At 43.4% G+C, this 20,507-nt stretch overlaps 1 long non-coding RNA gene across 1 annotated transcript in view; it reads right to left on the bottom strand.

Annotated features, from left to right (window-relative positions):
• The window catches only part of LOC124722000, a 43,997-nt gene extending 30,915 nt beyond the window's left edge, over positions 1-13,082 (bottom strand). Inside the window, exon 1 of the long non-coding RNA XR_007006421.1 lies at positions 12,970-13,082. This is a non-coding gene — a long non-coding RNA (uncharacterized LOC124722000). The remainder of the gene's footprint in view (positions 1-12,969) is intronic.
• Between the last annotated feature and the right edge of the window lie 7,425 nt (positions 13,083-20,507).

The following is a 20,507-nucleotide window of genomic DNA, read 5'->3' as shown; positions in this document are numbered from 1 at the left end:
TGCATTTCGGTGCAATTTTCTAGTGCTGCAACTTCTCTGTATACTACAGCATCATCCGCGAAAAGCCGCATGGAACTTCCGACATTATCTACTAGGTCATATATATATATATATATATATATATATATATATATATATATATATATATATATATATATATATATTGTTAATAGCAATGGTCTCATAACACTCCCCTGCGGCACGCCAGAGGCTACTTTAACGTCTGTAGACGTCTCTCCACTGAGAACAACATGCTGTGTTCTGTTTGCTAAAAACTCTTCAATCCAGCCACACAGCTGGTCTGATATTCCGTAGGCTCTTACTTTGTTTATCAGCCGACAGTGCGGAACTGTATCGAACGCCTTCCGGAAGTCAAGGAAAATGGCATCTACCTGGGAGCCTGTATCTAATATTTTCTGGGTCTCATGAACAAATAAAGCGAGTTGGGTCTCACACGATGAATCCGTGTTGATTCCTACAGAGTAGATTCTAGGTTTCCAGAAACGACATGATACTCGAGCAAAAAAAAATAAAATAAATAAATAAATAAAATTAAAAAAATTAAAAAAATCAGCTGATAGAGAACTAAAACATATGACACTTAAATCAACTGTTAACTCAATAACTCTTGTTTCTTAACATCGACGAAATATTTTGCTCCATATCCAACGAAAGACTTAGAAGTCATTGTCCGGAGGTACTGTGAATGTAAACACACCCTTGCTACAATCGGTAATTAACTCCGTGAAGAGTCTCAGCGGTAAAAATGTACATACTGAGATACTGCCATCAAAACTTCAAACATCGATTTCTGAGACGATGTATCTCCCGTCAACGTTGAATTTTCCCAATAATTTTATCTTGGAACTCTTCCATTTGGTCCGTGTTTGCATAGAAAAACAGTAATACTAGCATCAAGGCGGACTCAACTTCTAACATTGAATTTTCCCATAAGATAAATGCGTTTGATAACTGTTACTTCACATTCAGTGCTCACATCAATTTTCAAGTTCAGAAACACAGAACACACTGCAGCAAGCGAGCATCATGTAGCGGAGCATGATTTTATCGCTTTCTGCTTTCTCATCTACTCCAGCGTCCGTGAACTGAGCAAGACTAGCGTGACGAGAAAGCTCATCTGTGTTCAAGGTCTGAGACGTAGTCGGGCAGTACTTAGAATTATGGCATCACTCAGCACAAGTTAGAAACAGAGGACGGCGTAGCACTGTAAGAGTACTAGTACAGTGTTCCAAAAACTGTACAGTAACAATCACGTCGGAGACTGTAGTGGACTGCATGCTTCAGTGTGGGCATATTCACGCAGGAAGCAGCGAGTTTGTTTGATTGGACTCTCACTTTATAACGAATGACTGGTTTTAATTATGAGGTTACATGTTTCTGTGAATTCGTGATGAACATAACGTCGACTTATAGCAAATATTAAAAATATAACTTTTTGCAATGAATAAATTCCACGACTTAAAAAAACACTTGGATCGCGCTGTAGCAAGCAGTATTTTAAAATGACGTAACGAACCGTCGATAGGAAGGTCTCGGAGAAGAAGCAAGGACACAGGTATGAAAATTATCTGGGGAGGAAAGAAAATTATCATCTTTAAGGAATAGCCACAAAATTCCTCTCAACGAAGGAATGCTCTGAAAACATACTTCAGGATATTCGGACCGTTATTTGAGTCTCAGCGTTCGACCATATGCAATAAAGAGCCCTCGATAATCAGTTGTTGACTTCTCCACGCTCACGATGACGTATCATTTGTCAGCAGACCAAGAAAACAACTGCGGGCGCTGCAGCGAGAGGTATGTCGACTTGATGCTTTTGCAATGGATCTTACGCAACCTGGTTGCCCCTCACAAATATCCGGACTGGTTCGAATTGCAGTGTGTATGGCAAAAAAAATTCTTGGGGCCAGCTTAAACTGAATCGTTGGCTGGGCTACGTTCCTACCATAATTAGTTAACTGTTCAACGGATGAAAATATCTTGCTGAGATTCAGTTACAATGCTGTACTTTTCACGTCCTCTGTATTTCTTCTGTTAACTAGTAGTCACTCTCCTTCGACAGTCTAACTACGGATTTAGATTCTTTTTATATTTTCAGAAAAGAGATGATTCTCTGCCGATATGTGACAAAAAGCAAGGTATCCTGAAAGATGATGAGGTCTTCAGTCCGAAGGCCGATTTGATGCAGCTCTCCATGCTGATCTACAGGGTGGTCCATTGAACGTGACCGGGCCAAATATCTCACGAAATAAGCGTCAAACGAAAAAACTACAAAGCACGAAACTTGTGTAGCCTGAAGGGGGAAACCAGATGGCGCTATGGTTGGCCCGCTAGATGGCGCTGTCATAGGTCAAACGGATATCAACTGCGTTTTTTTAAATAGGAACCCCCATTTTTAGTACATATTTGTGTAGTACGTAAAGATATATGAATGTTTTAGTTGGACCACTTTTTTCGCTTTGTGATAGATGGCACTGTAATAGTCACAAACATATGGCTCACAATTTTAGAAGAACAGTTGGTAACAGGTAGGTTTTTAAAATTAAAATACAGAACGTAGGTATGTTTGAACATTTTATTTCGGTTGTTCCAATCTGATACATGTACCTTTGTGGACTTATCATTTCTGAGAACGCATGCTGTTACAGCGTGATTACCTGTAAATACCACATTGATGCAATAAATGCTCAAAATGATGTCCGTCAACCTCAATGCATTTGGCAATACGTGTTCCCGCGCAATTTGTCTGCTACTGATGTGCGGAATAGCCGCGACAGCAGCTAAACACCTACTTGGGCATCATCATTTGTTGCAGGTCGTAGTTGACGTTTTACATGTGAATGAACACTTCCTCTTTGCTTAAATAACATAACTATCCGACGAACGATCCGGACACTTGGATGATGTCGTCCAGGATACCGAGCAGCATACATAGCAGACGCCCGTTGGGCATTTTGATCACAATAGCCATACATCTACACGATATCCACCTTTTCTGCAATTGGTAAACGGTCCATTTTAACACGGGTAATGTCTCACGAAGCAAATACCGTCCGCACTGGCGGAATGTTACGTGATACCACGTACTTATACGTTTGTGACTATTACAGCGCCATCTATCACAAAGCGAAAAAACTGGTCCAACTAAAACATTCATTTTTCTTTACGTACTACACGAATATGTAATAAAAATGGGGGTTCCTATTTAAAAAAACGCAGTTGATATCCATTTGACCTATGGCAGCACCATCTAGCCTGTCAACCATAGCGCCATCTGGTTTTCCCCTTCAAGCTAGACGAGTTTCGTTCTTTGTAGTTTTTTCGTTTGATGCTTATTTGGTGAGATATATATGGCCCGGTCACGTTCAATGGACCACCCTGTATATACTTCGCAAGCGTATCTTCATCTCTGTGTAACTGCCACGACCTAGAGAGTGGTTGTATTTAAACTTTCGCTACTTGACAGTGTAGACGTAAAACTATTTTCTGTACGGGTACCCAAATTTATGGGACTGATGTTGGGACTGTGCGCTGCAGGATTTGCGTTGTTAGTAGTGTTAGTGTCATGACGTGCCATTAAACACCGGTACTGGTACGGTGACGAAGGGTTGAAACACAAGCATCAGTGTGCATTACAGCTGCAGGCAGTCAACGTGAGGGTGGGCAGGGCTTTATTCGTAAAGCTGTTTTAGCACGGCAACAGTAATAGTGCTACTGCTCTCCGCGAGTATCGAAGCGAATACGGAGAGGTGCTCTTGCCCGCACCGGGATTGAAGAACATGATTTTAATTTCTAATTAACTGGCTATTTGGTGATTGCTCCTGGAAGAGACCAAGCGCACCACAATTAGTTGGAGAAGTTACTGCTGCCATGGCTGAGAATGCAGGACGCAATGTGCGATCCTCAAGCAGTGCACAAGCTGTCACGGCAGCTGACCATTCCATGGTCCACAGTCCGAGAACTGCTGCGAACAGTTGTGAAATGATATCAATACAAACTTCACATTACTCACCAACTTTCTCCAAGCGGCGCATACATTCGAGTAAACCTGGAACGTAAACACGGTACGCAATTAACAAATGTTACCTTCTCATGTGGAAATTAATATGTATTTCTTTCTATGGTTTATTCGTTATTTCTCCTCCGTGTATCCTTACAAATGTTTCCCAAAGTTCCAGTATCCTACGATCGCTCTTTTTTCATGGGAGTCCTCTGAAGTAGCTAAAGTTTAATTATAACCACTCTGTACATCCATCTCAACCTGGTAACCTGGTTGCTGTACTGAAGCCTTGGCCTCCCGCTACAGTTTATACCTCCCCGCCCCAGTAATCACACACACGCTTTCTTTAATTACAAAACTGACAATTCCTTTATGCCTGAGGATGTGTCCTTATAACCGATCCCCTCTTTTAGTCAATTTGTTCCATAAATTTCTTTTTTTTCTCAGTTCGATTCAGTACCACTTTATTTGTTATTCAGTCTACCCATTTAATCTTCACAACGCTTCTATAGCACAGCATTTCAAAAACTTCTGTTCTCTCCTTGTCCGAACTGCTGATCGTCTACGTTTCAGTTCCGTACAAGGCTACACTCCAAACTGCTTTCTGTACAGGTTTTAAATAACCTTTCGTTCCCTATGTTTTATTCCTGCTACCTGCAGAATTTCAAAGAGCTAGTCCATCTATAAAATTAAGTCAGATTTCAGTTTTATTTATGTTTTCACACAGCTTGCGGCTTGTAAACTGCTCAAAAAAGTTTCGCCCCACCCGCATAACATGTACAGTTTCTGTTTTTATTTTACTGGAACCTATTTATCAATACTTTTGACCACAGGGGATCTCAACCTGTCTAATGGTGACCATTTCTCAGTGCAGTTGAGTAGAGCGCATTGTCTCCAGTGGTACTACAGCTTCTGCGCGCTGTCCTGTCAGACAGAATGCTTCGAACGGCAATTTCAAGCTTACATGGTGTACTCATTACTACCTGAATGCAAGAAGAATTCGCCGTCAAGGGAAGCTGTCTTCCGAATTGACATACAACACAGGAATGTCATTCGAAGATCCAACCGCTATCGTGAGACAGAGATTGAGGATCTGCCTGCGTTCAACGGGACCATCTTATGGCCACTACCAAGGAATAACGGCTGCTAGCTACCCCGGATGAGGTGTAACAGACGGCGCGCTGCCTTCTGTAGGCAGTTGGGATAGCTGTGTCCACTTATACAGTACGCAGCCATCTGCACCCTCTACCATCGTGGTGAGCGAAGAAGGCGGACAAGCGACTACCTCGAATTCAACCTAGACAAATAGCGATGTCTTCTCTTAATCGACGACTGCAGCATTTGTCTGATGCCTGATGGGCGTCGTACAAAAGTGTGGAGGCGGCCAGATATTAATGCATGCCTCAGGCATGCAGTCCCACAATCTCAGCCATGAGGAGGCTTAATCATGTTCTGGGCCAGTGTATCACACGCAGATGCTCGGCGCCACTGATCGGTACCGAGGGTAATCTGCGGGCTGTGCGGTATCAGGGCAGGATAGTCCAGCCCTACAGTGAACTCTTTGGTAACGGACCCATATTTCAAGACGATATTGCACGAGCACACCGTGCCCACACCGTAAAGACTGTCCTCTGCAGGGTCAACCATATGGAATGGCCTGCTGTTTCTGCTGGCGCTCGTCTGACATAGCATATTTGGGGTCAATTCAAACTGGCAGTGCGTTCAGGTTTCACCAGCAAGATCTCGACTATCATGCGGAAATCACGTCACGCAAGCATGTCATAATGTACGCAACTGCACATTACACATTTGATTCCACAAACGTGAAAACGTATGTACTTTGGAACAGACTGTTTATATTTTGCTTATGCTTTTGCTTTTATTTCATGATAAAGTCAATTTTCTTTAGTGCCGTAATTTTTTTCCGTTCCCTGTTGCCTTGCATCTATGTCCACACCCGTCAGCAAATATGCAGGTCGTGTAAGATCATTTTGTTGTTTTACTTTGTCGCTCCTGGACCGAAACGGCTACAACCAAAACCATGGTACCACGTTACTAATGAAACCTCCGTCCATTTTCATTACGAGTGTTGAACATGTATATTTTGAGTTCCGTCTGTGTTTTCGTCCTGAAACGATTGTTTTATCTCAATACTCATCTTTAAGTTTACTGTTCGCAAAGTATCATAATTTTAATGAACCTAATCCTTATGGCTTGAGACCGTATTTTGACATTAACAACTTTCAGAGAAAGTTACAGTATTACCTCACTGATAACTGAATAACGTAACGACATAAAGCAGTTACTATTAAGTCAGAATTGAGTACTATTATATAACGAACATCAGTATAAAAGATGGGATGTGATAACTAACGCAACACAAATATCTAGATTCAAGTTAGAATTTTCTGCTTGTGAGTAGTTTGGGATATTCACCGGAGCCAGGTATGAGAACAATTAAGGTTACACCTTAATTTCTAAATAGAAGATTAATGAATTAAACTCCAGGAAATAACTAGCAGCCGATTTTTGTCGCATGACGTACAAGGAAGCTTGCGAGCATAGCAATAACCGATCAAAGCTCCAAGTTGCGCTGTTTGGTAGAGTATGGGTCCTAGATATTACTAAATGCGTAGAGCACTGAAAGCGCTTGGTGGGGGAAGGGGCTGATAGTGTAAAACTATATCACTTGTGACAAACTCGTTCTTGATACAGTGATGGAGAATCAGCAAGGTCAAGTGAAACAGACTGGTTGTAAATGTGCCTTCCGTAACTAAGACTCGCAGAAGGCGGCCTTCAGAAGAGAACACCGCCGGTATATGCACCCCTGTTCGACTCCAGCAAAGAGCGTTTTTAAACGGCTATAGCAGTTATGGATGGGTTCAATGACAGTGGCAGTTCCGTTAGTCTCTAGAAATTAATTTTAAGCATGCACTGATTTAAAGAAGACCAGAAAAATGGTACCATCCACCTAATATCATTGGAGGTGTCGGTGCGTTGCTCTTTATTGATGGACCCACAAGGTTGTACGTGTTCCAGCTTGGGGCGTAGTCAGAGAAGGCACATTAGTTAGTCTCTTTGAGACGTCATATTTAATGGATGGTTGATGAGCAAGGAAACGAAATTACTTTTCAAGAAGATAATATCTGTCCACACAGGACACCAACAGATTGTCAGCATTTGAAGAATTTGAAAGCTGTAGTAGTCTGTGTAGCCCCAAGACTTCAATTCTATTGAGTACTTGTGTGGTGTTTCCATTAGACATCAAACTGCGCTCATATACTCTCAAGAACACTGCTAGAATGGCGATCTGCTTCCTGAATATAGGATACGTCAACTGAGATAGTTCATAGTCTTACTAACTGCATAAGCTTCGTTGCAAAACTTGCCGATGTGTTCACTGTGATCATAAGGTTGATCAAACAAAGATTGTAACCAGTCCGATTTACGGACAGTCAAATAAAAATGAGACCGATAGAAAAATTAAGTGAACTGTTTATTATTTCAAAATTAATAGTCATAACTGTTAATACTTTTATTCCACTGTGAGACAAAATGGTCAATGTCTTCATGGAAAAATCTTTGCGGCTGTCTACGGAACCAAGATTGTACCCAGGCATGCGTTCTTTGTTCGAAGCAAATGGACGACCACGAATGGCCTTCAGAACTTCAAATGTATGGAAATCGCATGGGAAGAGATCGGGACAGTATAAAGGATGTGTAAGAGCTTCCTAGTGAAACTTCCGCAGCGTATTCGAAACGACTTTGAGAACATATCGGCGAATATTTTGCTGGCAGGTTGTTTGGACTACGTAGCAGAAGTTTCGCTGGGAAGCCCTTACACATCCTCCGAATAGTCCCGATCTCTTCCCATGCAATTTCCGTGTATTTGTCGCCCTGAAGAAAGACATTCGAGGCCGTCTATTTGGTTCGGACGAAGATGTGCACGCCTGGCTACATAGTTCCACAGGCAACAGCAAACATTTTTCCACAAAGACATTGACCGTCTTGCTGCATAAATGTGTTAACAGCTATGGTGATTACTTTCGAAGTAATAAACGCTTTACTTACTATTTTTTCACCTGTCTCATTTTCATTTGACTGCCCATCATAGTTTCTTTTTAAATCGCAGGAAGATAAGAGCATACAACCTCCAATAGAAATATTCCAAATAAAGGTCCACCCTGTTGAAAACGTTGTACGAATAGATAACTCTTTACTTTAACAAGGCTATACGTTTACAACTTCAGGTGTGGAACGTGGGAAGTTTTACAAATGTGTTTATAGGGTCCTCAATTTCCGTAACATAAATGGTATATCATCACCAAACATTCATAAAACCAGATTACACTAAACATAAGAAACAAACACTTCAAACATAATTATTTTTATTTTAGACTATTAAAACTATGGATGAGCAAGGGGAATGGAAGCTTTAGGCTTACGAAAACATGGAAAAAAGGTTACATGTCAAAAACAGCGGATGCGTGTTATGTACAAAACAGAATTCAAAGCAGAAAGAAACGGAGATAAAATGAGCCATACTTTATATGTTACACATTCTGAAAATTGCCGTATTTACCTACATACATGTTATAGGTAGAAAACTGTTCTGGCTGGCTCCTTCATACCAAGGCAAGACTGCGGAAATAAAACCATCAAAGGTTTGAGTCCGTACACTTACAAACGTGTGAAACTTCTTATATGTCAGCTTCATACTATTATTAAGGAACGGCTGTAATAACTCATGGGCATTTTAATTGAAAGCATAACCGCCTCGGCCGGGGCTCAGTTTGAATAACATGAGAACTAATTGTGCTAATAGGAAGGAAGTAAGTGAAACATCTGTGTGATGTTCCGTTTTGTAACAATGCACATCGCCGACCTCGTACAGAGGTGTGTGGTGTATGAGGTTGGGGAGGTTTTCCAGTACCTCGTGAAAGCGACAGCCAGCTTGAAGTTCCCCGCATGTAGTTACATATAAATGCTATCAGTCATGTCAAACAGCGATCGTAAGAATGTAATAGGAATAACAGAAAGAGATTACAAGCGTCCAGTGCAAGGGTCGGAGTAAAGACATTTTGGGACAACGAAGCTGCCAGGACACCATAACGATCTCGTTACAGCTAATTTTTCACATGAAGTTAGATTAGGTACATTTTTTTAGAGAAAACCGTGCACGTTATTTTGATAGTTGCCGAACTTTTCTAAATCCTGATCAATGAACTGGGGTAAGTACAAACGGTGTTTTAGCCGCGTGGGATTAGCCGAGCGGTCTAGGGCGCTGCAGTCATGGACAGTGCGGCTGGTCCCGGCGGAGCTTCGAGTCCTCCCTCGGACATGGGTGTGTGTGTTGGTCCTTAAGGTTATTTAGGTTAAGTAGTGTGTAAGCTTAGGGACTGATGACCTTAGAAGTTAAGTCCCATTAGATTTCACACACATTTTTGAAACCGTGTTTTCCAAGTATTGTTTTTAGATGCGGCAGCGCTGTGGCTAAGAAGCCGCATCTATTAGCTACCCACAGATGCCAAAACAGAAGCATTCGTCCGTGTTCACACTTTTTTGTATTTACTTAAAATGCCAAAATTAAACATTCTCTTCATGTGAGAAATACGCGCAGTTATTCGTTTTTTGAGGGCAATAGTCGTTAAATCTGTCGGAACTCAGAGAGATTAATAAAGTTTATGGAGGAAGACTGTGAGAGATGAAATGATAGGAAAATAGGTTACAGCTTATAAAGATGGCCGTGCTAATGTTCATGACGAGGAGGAAAGTGGGTGACCATCATACAGCAGTGAAGATTTTGTGCAGAATGGTGTTGCAGGAGTTAAAGGATTTCACGAATTCGTCCTTGTATAATCAGTTTCCTCAAGCATCAAGGAGTGTTCATTTAGCCAGTCCGTACCACGACAACGTTGATACCGTCAAAGTGGCCAATCAGATGTTCGTTATGAAATGTGGTTTAATATCCATGGAAATAGTGTTGAAAAGTAGATTAAGGTATAGGCTTTCACGTATTAATAAAATTGTTTTAAGAATGCACTAACGTTTGTGGAATATGAGAACGGTACTTAATTATTTTAAAAAACACCTTATAATATCAAACTAACAGAAGAAACACGTCTGGAGCAAAAACCGATAATTTCCGAACATGTAGACAGCCCATCAGGTCTGTTCCTTTACGAATTCGTAGCTACCTGAAATACATGAAATGATGACGCGTACGCCCCCGCTGCTGCGCAGCCAGCGCGTCTGACTGCCAAGAGGGAGCTGGCGTACAGTTCCTAATACAGTCAAGAATTTTTCCTCATTGAGAGGACTGGAACGAGATGCACTCCACGTAGTGTGGCCAATTGAGGACTACTAGAATGAAAAGTAGTTGCCACGAGATCTGGGAAAGGCTGGGAGAGAAATGTTCTTACACCATGACCCTGCACACCGCATCCAACTGATACCGTAACACGTAGGCCCGGTCAGCATACCGTGGTCCTCTGAGCCTTTTTATATGGAATATGAGAGGCCTGGAAACAAACCTTTGAGGTGCCGACTAAATTTATAAGATGCATTCAGAAAGAAAAGAGACGGAGGCTGTCAAACGGAAACCACCGGACGGATGATACTGCAGTTGCCTACGGAACAAGGTGTGCTTCGTTTAAGAGCGCTGAGGACCTCAACTTGCCAGTAGAGGGAGATGGGCGCACACTCGCGTGAAGATAGAGCGAGCACGTGAACGCGTCGACTGTCCATTGCACTGAGTCGTGCTGAAAACAGCGAAATGTAGTCTTCAAAAGAAGAGCAAAGGTATGTAGTTTTCTGACAGCGGAAGGAGTGCGGGGAACGAAATTTATCAGAGAATGGCTCTAGTGTCCGTTGCGAGGGCCGGCCGCAGTGGCCGAGCGGTTCTAGGCGTTTGCACTTGCATCTGTCTCAGATACGTAGAATACGTACGTGATATGCCGTTTTGTTCCTGAGTCACGTCGTCTCGTGTGAGATGAGTATGTTCGCTTTGTGAATTCTCAGTGTAATTTACAACGCGGACCGACGGAAATAATATGTCATCACTACGACTGAAGAGGTCCATAATCTGAAAATTTGCCGCTGTGGCATCGTCTCACTTCCCCTCGGTAATTAAGTAAACAGGATAATTTTGGTTGCGCCTACTATCCCGTATCATTAGACTATGACATCTGTTAATTGCGTGTGTGCGAGGAACGTAAACAAGATTGAAACTGCACAGCTAACTATCAATTTTTTTTGGGAGCGAACGCTATCTTTATTGCTAATTTATCTTTATTTTTAATTTGAGCCGGCCGGGGTGGCCTAGCGGTTCTAGGCGCTACAGTCTGGAACCGCGTGACCGCTACGGTCGCAGGTTCAAATCCTGCCTCGGGCATGGATGTGTGTGATGTCATTAGGTTAGTTAGGTTTAAGTAGTTCTAAGTTCTACGGGACTGATGACCTCAGATGTTAAGTCCCATAGTGCTCAGAGCCATTTGAACCATTTGAATCCGTTGCGAGGGTCAAGGCGTGGTACAAGCGATTCAAGGAACGACGGATGCTGGCAGATCGCCATACCGCATTACCGATACCATTGTCCGGCAGGTGGATGCCTTAATTATTGAAGACCGGCGAATTACGGTGAAAGCCACTGTCGCAGAGGTCGGACATAGCGTCAGAACTGCTACGGATATGCAGTACTTTCCGTACATTTGTGTCATTCTTCGATGCAATTCCGTTCCTCGCACTCCTTCCGCTGGAAAGACAGGCACAACACCCTTTTGCTCTTCTTTTCAAGAGGCCGTATCACCGTTGTCAGCTCGGTGGAGTGCAGTGGACGTCGACGAGTGCACATGATTGTTCTATCGTCACGTGGATCTGCCCCCACGTCCCTCTAGCGACGAATTTCGGGCCTAAGCGCTCTCACCACACCTTCCATCGTAAACATTGGGATTACGATCCCTTCAGCAGTTTTCATTTTTGTGGTGGTGCGTACTGTCAGACCTTCGGTACACACACCATCAGATTATTTGACTTGTCGCTCTAAAGAAGTAGGCGAGTGTCAGCAATATGTCTCGTGGTCTTATCGTGATGTGTTTATCTTCTGCCGTTAGGTCAGACGATAGAAATGCCACTTGCACGATTAGAGTAGCAGATTGACGGTGACCAACTTTAAACGGAACTTGATTAATTTTCACACACATTTATTAAAATAATAAAAAGCATAGACACTACGTCACTTGATTCTGGATGCTGTTTACAATTGACAATCTGAAGTTCCTTTGGTCTTGGTACGTTAATCTTATTCTCACATATCTCTGATACTTGACAAAGTGTCTATTCATTTATCTTCATGGCTATGTACAGGAATATGGTAATCTTATTAGGCGCAGACTGAAACTTGACTATAGACTAATGCAGACTGGTACAGACTGGTGCAGACAAATGCAGACTGAGTAATCGGAGGTCTGTACACTCGTTACAATACCTCGCGCGTTCAGGTATCACTGCACGAGTGTGATCCGTGAGGAGAAAAGGTTCTACGTTAGCAGCAATCTCATTGGCTGCGTTACATATTAATACACAGATCGGCGGAAGCAGAACTTGGTCCGTCTCTAAGGCAGCGCCATCTCGTAGTGCGGAGACGGACGAGCGCTGCGCCTGCGCTGTTGTGCTTAGCGGGGCGCGCTCTAGTGGGAAAATGTGTACGCGCTGACTACGCGGAAATATGTACACAACAATTTTCCACTCCCCGGCTCGTTTCTTTTTGAATACACCTTATAACAATAGTGAGGAGTTATCTGAGAAAAATCTATGAATGCTTTTGGGCTGATCGATCTTGTAGTGGACCTTAACCTTCTATAAGACACGGTATGCGGAATTGTTGACACATCGGATGGATGGGTTGAGGAGAAGGTGAGGAGGCAGAGCTCCGCTGCGCCGGTACTCACGTGAGGAGCCCCTGCGGGCTGGGCTCGGCGGCCTGGTACCAGGAGTACTGCGCCATGTAGTGCGGATGGTGGTGGCCGGGGTGGTGCGCGGGGTGCGGCGCGGGGGCGGGCGCGGGCGCGGGGTGCGGTGCGGGGGCGGCGCTGGGCTTCATGTCCCACGCCACGACCGGCGGCGACCCCGACAGCCCGTGCGGCCCGCCCTGCGGGCTCATATCGCTCACCGGCGTCGACGACGGCGTGGGCGTCTGCGCCACGTGGCCCAGGTAGCTGGCCGGCGCGCCGGGCCCGCCGCCCGCGCTCGGGCTGTGCTGGCTGCCCGACGACGAGCCGCCGCCGCCTGCAACAGCCGACACTCCTCAGCACGTCTGCACCTACTCTGCGAGGATCCAGCTCAGCTGCTACACGTACTGGCTCCAGTATTACTTTGAAGAAAAGGGGGATATGTAGTAGATACTGGGGAAGACGGAAGTAATTGCCACAGACCGAAAGAGCTGAATCCCAATATAGCAGAATGACATCATAGACAAAGGAGGATCGCGTCATTGTGTTGATCGGACAGAATGAAGTAAGAAATGTTGGAACACGCGAGGCAATACTGACCCTACGACTTCCCTTAGAAAATAGATTAGGGAAAGGAAAACCTACGTTTCTAGCATTTGTAGACTTAGAGAAAGTTTTTGACAATGCTGACTAGAACACTCTCTTTCAAATTCGAAAGGTGGCAGGGGTAAAATACAGGGAGCGAAAGGCTATTTACAATTTGTACAGAAACCAGATGGCAATTACAAGAGTCGAGGGGCACGAAAGGGAAGCAGTGGTTGGGAAGGGAGTGAGACAGGGTTGTAGCCTCTCCCCGATGTTATTCAATCTGTATATTGAGCAAGCAGTAAAGGAAGCAAAAGATAAATTCGGGGTAGGTATTAAAATTCATGGAGAAGAAATAAAAACTTTGATGAAACTTCCTGGGAGATTAAAACTGTGTGCCCGACCGAGACTCGAACTCGGGACCTTTGCCTTTCGCGGGCAAGTGCAAGTGGTAGAGCACTTGCCCGCGAAAGGCAAAGGTCCCGAGTTCGAGTCTCGGTCGGTCACACAGTTTTAATCTGCCAGGAAGTTTCATATCAGCGCACACTCCGCTGCAGAGTGAAAATCTCATTCTGGAAACATCCCCCAGGCTGTGGCTAAGCCATGTCTCCGCAATATCCTTTCTTTCAGGAGTGCTAGTTCTGCAGGTTCGCAGGAGAGCTTCTGTAAAGTTTGGAAGGTAGGAGACGAGGTACTGGCAGAAGTAAAGCTGTGAGTACCGGGCGTGAGTCGTGCTTCGGTAGCTCAGTTGGTAGAGCACTTGCCCGCGAAAGGCAAAGGTCCCGAGTTCGAGTCTCGGTCGGGCACACAGTTTTAATCTGCCAGGAAGTTTCATATCAGCGCACACTCCGCTGCAAAGTGAAAATCTCATTCTGGAAAAACTTTGATGTTCGCCGATGACATTGTAATTCTATCAGAGACAGCAAAAGGACTTGGAAGAGCAGTTGAACGGAATGGACAGTGTCTTGAAAGGAAGATATAAGATGAATATCAACAAAAGCAAAACGAGGATAATGGAATGTAGTTGAATTAAGTCGGGTGATGCTGAGGGAATTAGATTAGGAAATGAGACACTTAAAGTAGTAAAGGAGTTTTGCTATTTGGGGAGCAAAATAACTGATGATGGTCGAAGTAGAGAGGATATAAAATATAGACTGGCAATGGCAAGGAAAGTGTTTCTGAAGAAGAGAAATTTGTTAACATCGAGTATTGATTTAAGTGTCAGGAAGTTGTTTCTGAAAGTATATGTATGGAGTGTAGTCATGTATGGAAGTGAAACATGGACGATAAATAGTTTGGACAAGAAGAGAATAGAAACTTTCGAAATGTGGTGCTACGGGAGAATGCTGAAGATTAGATGGGTAGATCACATAACTAATGAGGAGGTATTGAATAGAATTGGGGAGGAGAGGAGTTCGTGGCACAACTTGACAAGAAGAAGGGACCGGTTGGTAGGACATGTTCTGAGGCATCAAGGGATCACAAATTTATCATTGGAGGGCAGCGTGGAGGGTAAAAATCGTAAAGGGAGACCAAGAGATGAATACACTAAGCAGATACAGAAGGATGTGGGTTGCCGTAGGTACTGGGAGATGATGAAGCTTGCATAGGATAGTGTAGTATGGAGAGCTGCATCAAACCAGTCTCAGTACTGAAGACCACAACAACAACAACAACAACAACATTGGCTACTAGCGAGTTTACCTTGAACCAATTGTCGTGGTATCTCAAAACCTTTTCCCCATTCACTAAAAAACTAATAAGAGTCTCCCCTCCTCTCGTAGATCAACCCTGTGTACCCTCTCTCAATCGCATGCGCATGAGACACATTCCACATCAGTCCAAAATGCTTGGAGACTAGATTAATAATAAATAGATAAAAGCTAAGATGGTGATTTTAGTGCTTCAGGTGTTGTATATAGATTCCAACAATTTGAGTTCAATGCAGAGAACGTTCACGCAACCAAGTTAAACTGTCACTGTGTCTTAGCGATAATGTTCAACTCGAGTCTCACATTTCCACCTTTGGCAGTTTTGGCAATCCATCAGAGATCCATTCTGCGCTTTTTCGTTTTGTGGTATGTTCGTACTGATAACAGCAGGTCTCGTCACCCGTGATTCTTTTTTTTTTTTCAGAAAAGAACTGTTCGCATTTTGCATTACAATCGAGTCACGGCAGGCGTCCAGGCGTCGTTATTTTTGTTCGTGGATAAAGGTGTGCGGGACAAACCATGCACACACGTTTTTGTTCTTCCAAACATCCTGGAGAATGCCTTGAAAACTTTATTTAGAGATGTTTCTCCACTGCAATTTGTGACACAACAACACTGACACACTATGGCCAAACATCAACTACTTAATACTGCCTGCTCCCAATTGACTGGTGGAATGCACATCTGTTGTTTACAGTCGTTAGTTCAAGTCGCCACCGTAGTTAGTGTGCTGACGCGACGACTCTTATACTCCACGAATAAAATCAATCTCGGAACGTTTTCGAGGGACAAAGTATCTGGAGTTCAGGACGACCTGATGATAACTGCTTTATCTAGCCTAGAGGGCACTTCTCCCCACTCACGGAACAACCCGACTGGCTGGACATGCCAACTACATGATCGGCCGATAAGCACCATTCAAACAGGCCTGACGGCCTCCCGATCTCGTCTGTCTTAATTTATGTCACAGGTTGCTAGAAAGCCACACTAATGAACGTCGTTTCCCTTATAGCCTGCTGAAAGAGTACTAAATACCGGGTTATATATGCCTCATAGCCCACTAAAATCAAGGGGAACAGTCACATGACACTGTTGATTGAATGATCCTGAACCGCGTAAGCGGTAACAGTTTTATTCGTCCGGGTAAAATTATTTCTTTTCACTCGGGGTATGAGAATTATATCTGTTGAGTATGGCTACGTGCGTAATGTGATGCCATTGTTCGCTTGTGCGATGAAGGAATGTAGATGATGCCGGCACATAGCCTATTCCTTTTTAATAGAAGCAAAGGCGTCTCAACATCCCTGATGGACCGGGCCTTATCAACATTATCACGTGCCCTCATTTCTTGAGACATGTCGGGGATGTTTAGAATTTAACTGAAGAAATTGGAACAAAGTCTGGTGATCATGTAGTGGGACGCATATGTCTCGGAAAACATAATAGAAATTAGAAAATATTGGTGTGTGGTATGCCAAAGCCATCTTCAAATGTTATGTTGAAAAAGTTGTGAGGGAAATGAATGTGTTTTGTTACTGATTTGTTATACTGTTTTACATAATTTCATCCTGATGAAATCATTCTAAAATTAACAATGTAAGCCTGAAATTCCTAGGTTCACATCAAAATAGTGACCCAGTTACATCTACATCTACATCTACATCTATACTCCGCGAGCCACCTTACGGTGTGTGGCGAAGGGTACTTATTGTACCACTATCTGATCCCCCCCTTCCCTGTTCCATTCACGAATTGTGCGTGGGAAGAACGACTGCTTGTAAGTCTCCGTATTTGCTCTAATTTCTCGGATCTTTTCGTTGTGATCATTACGCGAGATATATGTGGGCGGTAGTAATATGTTGCCCATCTCTTCCCGGAATGTGCTCTCTCGTAATTTCGATAATAAACCTCTCCGTATTGCGTAACGCCTTTCTTGAAGTGTCCGCCACTGGAGCTTGTTCAGCATCTCCGTAACGCTCTCGCGCTGACTAAATGTCCCCATGACGAATCGCGCTGCTTTTCGCTGGATCATGTCTATCTCTTCTATTAATCCAACCTGGTAAGGGTCCCATACTGATGAGCAATACTCAAGAATCGGACGAACAAGCGTTTTGTAAGCTACTTCTTTCGTCGATGAGTCACATTTTCTTAGAATTCTTCCTATGAATCTCAACCTGGCGCCTGCTTTTCCCACTATTTGTTTTATGTGATCATTCCACTTCAGATCGCTCCGGATAGTAACTCCTAAGTATTTTACGGTCGTTACCGCTTCCAATGATTTACCACCTATGGCATAATCGTACTTGAATGGATTTCTGCCCCTATGTATGCGCATTATATTACATTTATCTACGTTTAGGGAAAGCTGCCAGCTGTCGCACCATGCATTAATCCTCTGCAGGTCCTCCTGGAGTACGTACGAGTCTTCTGATGTTGCTACTTTCTTGTAGACAACCGTGTCATCTGCAAATAGCCTCACGGAGCTACCGATGTTGTCAACTAAGTCATTTATGTATATTGTAAACAATAAAGGTCCTATCACGCTTCCCTGCGGTACTCCCGAAATTACCTCTACATCTGCAGATTTTGAACCGTTAAGAATGACATGTTGTGTTCTTTCTTCTAGGAAATCCTGAATCCAATCACAAACCTGGTCCGATATTCCGTAAGCTCGTATTTTTTTCACTAAACGTAAGTGCGGAACCGTATCAAATGCCTTCCTGAAGTCCAGGAATACGGCATCAATCTGCTCGCCAGTGTCTATGGCACTGTGAATTTCTTGGGCAAATAGGGCGAGCTGAGTTTCACATGATCTCTGTTTGCGGAATCCATGTTGGTTATGATGAAGGAGATTTGTATTATCTAAGAACGTCGTAATACGAGAACACAAAACATGTTCCATTATTCTACAACAGATTGACGTAAGCGAAATAGGCCTATAATTATTCGCATCTGATTTATGACCCTTCTTGAAAATGGGAACGACCTGCGCTTTCTTCCAGTCGCTAGGCACTTTACGTTCTTCCAGCGATCTACGATAAATTGCTGATAGAAAGGGGGCAAGTTCTTTAGCATAATCACTGTAGAATCTTAAGGGTATCTCGTCTGGTCCGGATGCTTTTCCGCTACTAAGTGATAGCAGTTGTTTTTCAATTCCGATATCGTTTATTTCAATATTTAGGTTCGTGGGACTCATGTGTCCCACTTCACTGCTTTTCAAAATAGGTCAGCCCAAAATTTTTTTGATATTGAAAGTGTATTATTTATCACAATGGAATTTTCGCGATGGAAGGGTTAATGTAGCAAAATTCCTCCGCTTTGTCTAGTCATAGAGTACTCAATTTCGACGTTTCGTGAAATGTTGTTGTGGTTTTCAGTCCTGAGACTGGTTTGATGCAGCTCTCCATGCTTCTCTATCCTGTGCAAGCTTCTTCATCACCCAGTACCTACGGCAACCCACATCCTTCTGTATCTGTTTAATGTATTCATCTCTTGGTCTCCCTCTACGATTTTTACCCTCCACGCTGCCCTCCAATACTAAATTGGTGATCCCTTGATGTCTCATGCCCTACCATGCGATCCCTTCTTCTAGTCAAGTTGAGCCACAAATTTCTCTTCTCCCCAATTCTGTTCAATACCTCCTCTTTAGTTATGTGATCTACTCATCTAATCTTCAGCAGTCTTCTGTAGCACCACATTTCAAAAGCTTCTATTCTCTTCCTGTCCAAACTATTTATTGTCCATGTTTCACTTCTATATATGGCTACACTCCATACAAATACTTTCAGAAACGACTTCCTGACACTTAAATCTATACTCGATGTTGACAAATTTCTATTCTTCAGAAACGCTTTCCTTGCCATTGCCAGTCTACATTTTATATCCTCTCTACTTCGACCATCATCAGTTATTTTGCTCCCCAAATAGCAAAACTCTTTTACTACTTTAAGTGTCTCATTTCCTAATCTAATTCCCTCAGCATCACCCGACTTAATTCGACTACATTCCATTATCTTCGTTTTGCTTTTGTTGATGTTCATCTTATATCCTCCTTTCAAGACACTATCCATTCCGTTCAACTGCTCTTCCAAGTCCTTTGCTGTCTCTGACGGAATTACAATGTCATCGGCGAACCTCAAAGTTTTTATTTCTTCTCCATGGATTTTAATACCTACTCCAAATTTTTCTTTTGTTTCCTTCACTGCTTGTTCAATATACAGATTGAATAACATCGGGGAGAGGCTACAACCCTGTCTCACTCCCTTCACAACTACTGCTTCCCTTTCATGCCCCTCGACTCTTATAACTGCCATCTGGTTTCTGTACAAATTGTAAATAGCCTTTCGCCCCCTGTATTTTACCCCTGCCACCTTCAGAATTTGAAAGAGAGTACTCCAGTCAACATTGTCAAAAGCTTTCTCTAAGTCTACAAATGCTAGAAACGTAGCTAGCGTTCTATTTCAGATAACAGTTCATCCTGGATAAGTACATCATCTACGAAAAGTGTGAGGTTGTTGCGAATATGGTACAGCAGGCCATTGATGTACAGTACGATATTGCAGTGCCTCTGTTATTCGAATGAACATTTAATCGTAATTTGGAATAAGACAGGCACTGCAATATCGTATTTATCCGCCGGCAAGGGATTTTCAAGTAAAATATCTCCCCTGTACATGAATATGGATAATTGACGTACGAGTACAGAACGCAGACACATGGCTGACGACATATGGAAGCTTTGGTGTGGCCAGCGATCGTACTCGGATAGCCTAGTGGTAAAGGCGACCTTGAGAGGTGGCATGAGCCCCCTGTCATATTTCTACCTTACTCTGAGTAATTCGATTTTCCTCTCTAATTGCATGTGGTGAAAAGTTGCTATTCCTTCACACGCGGACTTCCCACGCAGCATCTCTCGTCACCCGGGTGGCCCAGTGACAGGCGAGGTCTGCTGAGCTTGAAAGGGTTAAGCCGACGGGTGTGAGGGAGTCGAGTGGATGCTTTCCAGACGCCGACATTGTCATAAGAGCGGGAGCGACACGCCCAGATGGGCCAGAAGAGGCAGCTGGGCTAAAGATTCCGTTACTTCGCAGAAACTTAGTGAAAACATTTTCTGGCGCGCTACCAGCGAGGCGTGGGAATGACTTGTGTTCCCAAGCAGTCTTGGTGGGTAAATTCCCGCGTTTTCTGCAAAATCATAACTGTGATTGGCTTGCTCATGGCATAGCTCCGTGACGTAGCAAA

Source organism: Schistocerca piceifrons, chromosome X (genome assembly GCF_021461385.2).
Source record: "Schistocerca piceifrons isolate TAMUIC-IGC-003096 chromosome X, iqSchPice1.1, whole genome shotgun sequence".
Classification (NCBI taxonomy): Eukaryota; Metazoa; Arthropoda; class Insecta; order Orthoptera; family Acrididae; genus Schistocerca; species Schistocerca piceifrons.
This window is presented reverse-complemented; position numbering and strand designations above follow the sequence as displayed.